We start from the raw sequence: 8,036 nt of genomic DNA, 5'->3' as shown, positions 1-8,036 counted from the left end.
ACGTTAAAGGCTGAAGGAACATCTAATACCAGAAATTGTACCATGATAGTCAAGCTCCTCGGAGCTTGTCCAACAGTGGGGGGTAGACGAATTTTTCCTAAAGGTGCGACTCCTTGGCCGGAGAAACCATAGACAGGCAGTAGACATGGGGTTAGATCCTTGAGCTAGAGTCCCATATTTTCATAGGTAGTCTTGAACAAGATCTTGGAAGAGGCTCCATTATCAATCATGGTTCTGGCCACCATTTTGTTAGCTATCTGGACCTCCACAACCAACGGGTCGTTGTGTGGAAACCTGATTTTGACAGCATCTTCGTCGTTAAAGGTGATGGTTGGCCCTCCTGCCTGTGGAATTTTAGGCTTCTTTCTTCTACGGTCAGGATCACTTCTTCTTGCTCGTGCTATGCTGTTCATGCATACCTCTCCTGAGCTTTGCCCGAATCTCCAGCTATGTGTGGGCCTCCAATGATGACTTGCAAATGTCCATCTACTGGGGGAGGTAGCAAGTCTTGGTTATTGTCGTTCCTCTAATTCTGATCGGTCTTGACATACTTCTATAAGTCTGGGTTATTTTTCCTTATCAAGAATTCAATTTCCCGCTTTAGATTGTTGCATTCGTTAGTGTCGTGGCCGTAGTCTCCGTGGAATCGACAAAACTCTGTCATGTCTCTCTTGTTGACATCTTTCTTCATGGGCCCAGGCTTCTTATACGGGGCTAGCAACTGAGTGGCCATGTAGACACTTTTTATATCTTCAGTTAAGATGGTAAATGCAGTGTACTTTGCTTGATTCTTTTGAGGAGCCTGTTCAGTTTTGCTGGTGAACTTTCCCTTCTTCCCATTCCCTTGCCTATTGTTTTTGTTAGAACGTTTACCATTTGAGCTCGAATTATTTGGGTAATGAAGGAGCTGGGGGGACGTTCCAGTGGAAGGAGCTTTACACTTGCTAGGCTTTCGCTCACATTCTACTCGTTGAATAGCTTCTTCGAGCTTGATGAAGCCTTCAGCACGGTCAAGAAAATCACTCATTGAGTCTACCGGGTCGTTCTTTCTTATGTCCTTTCAAAGTTCGCCGAGGAATTCAATGCCCCTAGTATCGCGGACAATGTTACATCATCAGTTACCCGTGAAACCTTGGTCGCCTCCGTCATGAATCTGCTGATGTATGCTCGGAGAGGCTCACCTGGTCTTTGCTTGACTTCGACCAGGTCTCCTAAATGCAACGGAAGTTGGCGAGAGGAGGAGAACTGCGCATGGAATTCTGAGGAAAAGGCTTTCCATGAGTTGAACTTTCCAGGGGCCACCTTGAAATACCATTGTTGTGCGGCTTCTGAGAGAGTAGCAGGAAAAATTCTACAACATACGTCACCTCTTACTCCCTGCAGATCCATTTGTGTAACACCCTAACTAGCATATGCGTATTACGTGATTTTTAAACATACTGTGCAGCTCGTTGCTAATCAACGAGGTTTATGGAAATCGTGATTAATTAAAATTTTTGCTTTTTAATTAAACTTATAAAATATTTATACAAAAATACTCGGGATCCTGATTACAAAACACTTTACAAAAGTTTACTGACTAATCAAAATACTTGTCGCCTAGCGAGTAATTACAAAAATAGCCTTGCTGTCCCGAGGATCGTACGCTCCAGGCCTAACCGCCCCGACATGTACAATCTTCACCGGCTCGCTCTCACGGTCCTTCAGCCTTAGCCTTGCCCTTACCTACACATAAACATAGCACTATGAGTCAACAGACTCAGTAAGAAAAGCATAATCAAATATCATACATAAATCCCGAGTTATGATCAGACGCCCATACCCCTGACCATAACCCTAACTGCCGTGTTTCACACGATACGGAGTCCTCAACGTTCATAAGACGGTACTATTGACAAGTAACAGCCTATACTCGGTACACTGGTCATACTCCAGCTGCTAGTCATACTCTAGCCTGTACCAATGTGTTACAGTATCAGCCTATACTCAGTACACTGGTCATACTCCAGCTGCTAGTCATACTCTAGCCTGTACTAATGTGATACGTCAAATAGTACAGAACCACCAACCCTAGTATCAGCCTATACTCGGTATACTGGTCATACTCTAGCCTGTACCGATGTGATACAGTGTCAGCCTATACTCGGTACACTGGTAATACTCCAGTTGCTAGTCATACTCTAGCTGTACCGATGTGACACAATCGAATGGTTCGAAGCCAACATACATATCTAATGTAATCTAACAGGCTTCCTACATGCACGCTAAACATGTAATATATATGCATACTGTTATACTAATCATACCTCAAATCTAAATTCAGGGGTGCCGGTCAACCTGACTGGAATGAACTGCGTGGCGGTTTACAGGCTCCTAAACCATAATAATCACAACACTATAAGTGATACGCTAAATCACTTGCCGGGGACTTAAACTAGGAACTAAAAGTTTTCCTATCAATAAAAAGCATGGCAATACCCCAAATAACATAAAAACGAGGAAATCTAGGGTTCCTGAAAATTTCCCAACCGGCAGACCAGTTGCACAACCGGAATTCCGGTTCTGGAAATTCCTGAACCCCATTCGGAATTTCGGATGCACAACCGGAATTCCGGTTCCTCGCAGGAAACTTTCAAAATTCACACAATGCTCAAATCAAATCCAATTCACCCCAAACCTTCCAGACCTGTTCTAAACATCCCATAGAGCATTTCTAAAGCAACAAAACCACCCAGAATTCACAGGATAAAAAATCACCATTAAAGCTCCAAGCTTTGAGTTTCAAACTCAAACTTGGTTAAGCAACAATATCATGCATTCAAATCACTCCAAAACTACTTAAACATGCATACTAAAGCTGCAGAAAACAAACACAAGTTCATGCAACAATCACAGCAACAAATTTCAAACTTTCTCTTTGAAAACTTAAGCTTTTGAACTAAAAATTCCATAACTCTAAACAACCTAACTATCATGTATCACAAGCAGCTTAATTATCCTCAATTAATCATGCGTAAACCTCTGGAAACAACAACAAAATCACAGCAACAACAACAACCTAAACTAAGCATGCAATTCACTAATTTTTCCTTAAAACACAAGAAAACACCAAGAAAAGCTACAAGGAAAAATACCTAAAGTTTAAGCACCTCAAAACCAAGATGATTCTTGCTGGAAATGTAGAAGAAACACACCAATTCCAGCTGCTCAAGAAGTGGCCGAAGGAGAGAGGAAGAGAGAAAGCAATTTTCCATTTTTTTCTAATTTTCTTACTTTGAACCAAATGAGAATACAATGCATAACCCAACACATATTCAGCTAAAAATAAATCAATTAACAATTAAATTTCCAATTTCTAAGTCCACAAAAAGACAAAACATATTTTGCCCCTCCACACTAAAATAACATAAAGGGCACTAAAGGGGTATTTTGGGAAATTCTAAATTCCCAGCAAATCCCGACATTCCCAATGTCTAATAAACCGTCCCACAATACTAACATACTAAGTTGTGATTAAACTGAGCCAAACAACGAGTTCCATGTTACCGGGCACCAGAAATGCAAAATTATGAAAATTACTAAATGACATAAAATGCATTTCAGAATTCAATAATAACAACATAATAATTATTTAAATAGCTACAAATAACTTTCCATAATTAAACGTAATTAACTGCTAATTTTCAAATTAAACTAAGCGGTCTTTACAACTATTCCCCCCTTAAAAGGATTTCGTCCCCGAAATCTAACCTGAACAACTCTCGATATTGAGCTCTCATATCTGACTCTAGCTCCCAGGTGGCTTCCTCCACCTTGCTGTTTCTCCAGAGTACCTTGACCAATGCTATGGTCTTATTCCGTAGGACTTTATCCTTTCTATCCAGGATCTGCACTGGTTGTTCTTCGTACGACATATCTGGCTGCAGTTCAAGGCTCTCATAACTGAGTATATGAGAGGGATCTGAAACGTACTTTCTCAACATAGAGACATGGAATACGTTGTGAGCTACTGATAAAGCTGGAGGCAAGCTAACCGATATGCCACTTGGCCTATCTTCTCGAGAATCTCGAAAGGTCCTGTAAATCTTGGGCATAACTTGCCTCTTTTCCCGAAATGTTTGATCTCCTTCATTGGAGATACCCGTAATAACACATGGTCCCCTACTCGGAACTCAACATCTCTGCATTTCGGATCTGCGTAAATTTTCTGTCTACTCTGTGAGGCAAGCATTCTAGCTTTTATTTTCTCAATTGCCTCATTGGTCCGCTGCACTGACTCCGGACCTAAGTATTTCCTGTCCCCTGTCTCATCCCAGTGGATGGGAGATCTAGACTTCCTACCGTATAACAGTTCATAGGGAGCCATCCCTATCGTACTCTGATAACTGTTGTTGTAAGAAAATTCCATCAACGGTAGATATTTATTCCAATAGCCTTCAAAATCCATAACACAGGCTCGTAACATGTCCTTCAATATCTGAATTTTCCTTTCGGACTGACCATTTGTCTAGGGATGGAATGCTGTACTGAATTTTAGTTTTGTACCCATTGCTCGTTGTAAACTCTGCCAAAACATGGAGGTGAACTTCGGATCTCTATCTGAAACTATAGACTTCGGTACTCCGTGAAGTCTTACAATCTCTTTAACATACAATTCTGCCAACTGATCCACTGAAAAGGTTGTTCTAACAGGCAGAAAATGAGCAGATTTCGTGAACCGATCCACCACAACCCAGATGGAATCGAACAAACCCGGGGTTCTAGGTAACCTGACCACGAAATCCATCGGGATATCTTCCCACTTCCATTCAGGTAGGGTTAAAGGCTGCAACAACCCTGCTGGTCTCTGATGTTCAGCCTTAATCTGCTGACAAGTGAGGCATCTCGATACGAATTCTACAAAATTCTTCTTCATACCGCTCCACCAGAAGTACGGTTTAAGATCTTGGTACATCTTAGTGGTGCCGGGATGCAGAGAATAAGGGGTAGAATGAGCCTCCTCAAAGATCTCATTCCAGAGTTCCACACTACTCGGAACACAAACCCTTGCTTTATACAGAAGCATCCCGTTATCTGACACTGAGAAATCCTTGGCTTGACCAGCCAAAACCTCATCTCTGATTTTTACTAACTCTGGATCAGTCATCTGAGCGACTTTAATTCTTTCCAACAGATCAGATTGTAGCGTTAAGTTGTGAAGCTGACCTACCACAAACTCGATGCTGGATCTAACCATGTCCTCTGCTAACTGAGGTGAGATCTGAACCATGCTAGCTACCTTCTCGTGAACCTTCCTGCTCAGGGCATCGGCCACTACATTGGCCTTCCCAGGGTGATAGAGAATCTCACAGTCGTAATCTTTAACTAATTCCAACCAACGCCTCAGTCTCATATTCAAATCTTTCTGAGTAAAGAAATATTTGAGACTTTTATGGTCGGTATAGATTTCACACCTTTCTCCGTAAAGGAAATGTTGCCAGATCTTCAATGCAAAAACCACCGCGGCCAACTCTAGATCATGAGTCGGGTATCGCTGTTCATAACCTTTAACTGACGGGAGGCATAAGCGATAACTCGATCGGCTTGCATCAGCACACACCTCAGACCCTGTCTGGATGCATCGCAATAAACTACAAATTTCTCGTTGTCTGAAGGCAAAGCTAGCACTGGAGCGGTAATTAATCTCTGTTTCAGCTCCTGAAAACTAGCTTCGCACTTGTCTGACCAGACAAACCGGTGATTCTTCTTTGTAAGTTCGGTTAAGGGTGTTGAAATTTTTGAAAACCCTTCCACGAACCTACGATAATACTCGGCTAAACCCAAGAAGCTTCTAATTTCTGTCACTGTCTTCGGTCTCGGCCAATCCCTCACGGATTATATCTTCCCGGGATCCACCTTGATCCCATCTTTGCTAACGATGTGCCTAAGAAGGACACCTGAGATAGCCAAAATTCACATTTCTTGAATTTGGCGTAAAGCTTTCCCGAAGCCGCTGCAAAACCATCTGAAGATGTAACTCATGCTCCTCTTCTGACTGAGAGTACACAAGGATGTCGTCGATAAACACAATCACACAGATATCAAGGAAATCCTTGAATACTCTATTCATCAAATCCATAAACGCTGCAGGAGCATTGGTTAGTCCAAACGACATAACCAGGAATTCATAATGTCCATACCTAGTACGGAAAGCCGTCTTCGGAATGTCCTCGTCTCAGATTTTCAACTGATGATAACCCGATCGGAGATCAATCATGGAAAAGACCATCTTCCCCTGAAGTTGATCGAACAGATCATCGATTCTAGGTAGTGGATATTTATTCTTCACTGTTAGCTTGTTTAATTCTCTGTAATTGATACACATCCTCATAGTTCCATCTTTCTTTTTAACGAACAAAACCGGAGCTCCCTAGGGTGACACACTAGGCCGAATAAACCCTATGTCAAGCAACCCCTGAAGCTGAATCTTTAATTCCTTAAGTTCAGCTGGAACCATTCTATACGGAGCCTTAGAAACTGGTTCCACTCCTAGTGCTAGATCTATAACGAAGTTAATCTCCCACTGAGGTGGTAACCTCGGAAGTTCTTTAGGAAAAACATCTAGAAATTCCCGAACCACCTTGATGTCCTCTGGCCGAATGGTATCTGGCTGAGTGGTGTCCATCACCACGGCCAAAAACCCTAAACAACCGCCATGTAATAACTCCTTAGCTGACATGGCTGAAATCACCAGGATCCGTGATCCCCGAACTGAACCAACAAACAAAAAAGGATCATCACTTTCCGGTTGGAAGATCACCATCTTCCTCTTGCAATCAATACTAACCGAATATTTAGATAGGAAATCCATTCCTAAAATAATGTTGAACTCTACTAGGCTCATCTCTATCAAGTCAGCACTTAACTCTCTACCATCTATTCTGAGCAGCATAGACCTAATCCCCCTTTTGGAGATAACTAACTCTCCCCAGGTAATAGGGTTCCAAACCCTGATTCATAACTATCATACGGTCTACCCAACTTACTAAAGATTCTGGCTGCCACATAAGAATGTGCGGCCCCAGAATCAAACAGCACTGAGTAATACGAGTTATTAACTGAAAGCTGACCTGTTACAACTGAGGGGCTGGCATCTGCATCAGCCTGCGTGATGGCGAACACTTGAGCTTGAGTGGGTCTCACCGGAGCCCTCGGTGCCTCTGATCGAAGCTGGGGACAATCCCTCTTGTAGTGTCCAGGCATGCCACACTGAAAGCATCCCTGACCTTTGCACTCACCCTGATGGTGCCTTTTGCAACTAGGGCACTCAGGATAAGAAAACCGGGTCTCTGCACCACCCTGACGGCTACCTCTACTCTGGTTCCCTCGGAACCTCTTGTTCTGACTCGAGCCACCGGATGCAGTGGATGTTCTCCTCTTCTGGTCCATGGCCGAACCACTACCTCCCCTGCTAAAGCCTGATGCAGGAGGGGTAGGAGCCCCGCCACTCACTGGAGTACTAGCCGACTCCGACATACATCCAACTGCGCCCTCAGCTCGTAGTGCCTTCTCCACCATCTCAGCATAGGGGTGGTCTTGTCGTCAGTGGTGATCATCAGGTCGTGTTTGATCTTCACATTTAACCCGTCCAGATACTTCTCCTTTTTGCTGAAATCGATTGGCACTATTCCCGAGGCTAACCTCGCCAACCGGTCGAACTGGGTAGTATACTCAATTACGCTCATATTTTCCCGCTGGGTCAGGTGGGTGAACTCTTTCCTCTTGGCACTTCTGACTTCCTCGTTATAATATTTTGCGTTGAATAGTTCCTGGAACCTTTCCCAGGTCATGGTGGTGACGTCGTGAATGTGAGACACCATGTCCCACCAGACTAGAGCGTCTTCTTGGAACTGGAAGGTGGCACACACCACTCTGTCATTCCCGGTGACACCCATAAAGTTCAGTATTCTGGTGATCACCGTTAGCCACTGTTCGGACTTCATAACATCTAGGCCTCCCAAAAAAACCGGAGGTGCTAGCTTCCGGAACCTTTCATA

This window comes from Cannabis sativa, chromosome 2 (genome assembly GCF_029168945.1).
Source record: "Cannabis sativa cultivar Pink pepper isolate KNU-18-1 chromosome 2, ASM2916894v1, whole genome shotgun sequence".
Classification (NCBI taxonomy): Eukaryota; Viridiplantae; Streptophyta; class Magnoliopsida; order Rosales; family Cannabaceae; genus Cannabis; species Cannabis sativa.
The sequence above is the reverse complement of the archived record's forward strand: the minus strand, read 5'-3'. Positions refer to the sequence as shown.